The sequence below is a fragment of the Mastomys coucha genome, unplaced genomic scaffold, assembly GCF_008632895.1.
Source record: "Mastomys coucha isolate ucsf_1 unplaced genomic scaffold, UCSF_Mcou_1 pScaffold5, whole genome shotgun sequence".
NCBI classification, from domain to species: Eukaryota; Metazoa; Chordata; class Mammalia; order Rodentia; family Muridae; genus Mastomys; species Mastomys coucha.
This window is the reverse complement of record NW_022196911.1, coordinates 44138704-44139262: the sequence shown is the minus strand read 5'-3', so window position 1 is coordinate 44139262 and position 559 is coordinate 44138704.

Genomic DNA, 559 nt, shown 5'->3' with positions numbered 1-559 from the left:
GGGGTTTTTTAAACAGGAGGGGCATCTGGTACCCTATACAAGTGTAGAAAAACACAGTTTAACCAAGAACTGGGTGTCCCAGGAAATTCTAGATGTTGTCAAGTTAACAATTAACAGTAATAATCCCATATATTTACCAAACCTGGGTCCTTTGGTGACCACGGTGGTATTGGTGCTTTATCATCAAGGCATTTAAGCACCTCCACATGCTTATTCATAGGTGTATAGATGCATAGAAGACTGTTGTAAGCTAGACTCTCTGATGTACTCTGCCACACCAGACTTTCCTTATTCTTTGCATCTATCTATTGATTCCCTGTACTCTGTTGCCCTCTCACATTCCAGCCTCTACTGACACCTTTCTCCATTCAGTTCAACCATCAACTCACATGAGAGAACGAGCATCAACATCTTATTCTCTTTCTGATTTCCCTTCATAACACTGTCCACGAAACAGTCTGCCACTGGTGACCATGGACCTACCTCTGTGTCCTGTGGTTCCCACACCAACATTGTGTCCTGAAGATGAATGTGAGCATGTGGAGAGATGTGCCCTCCC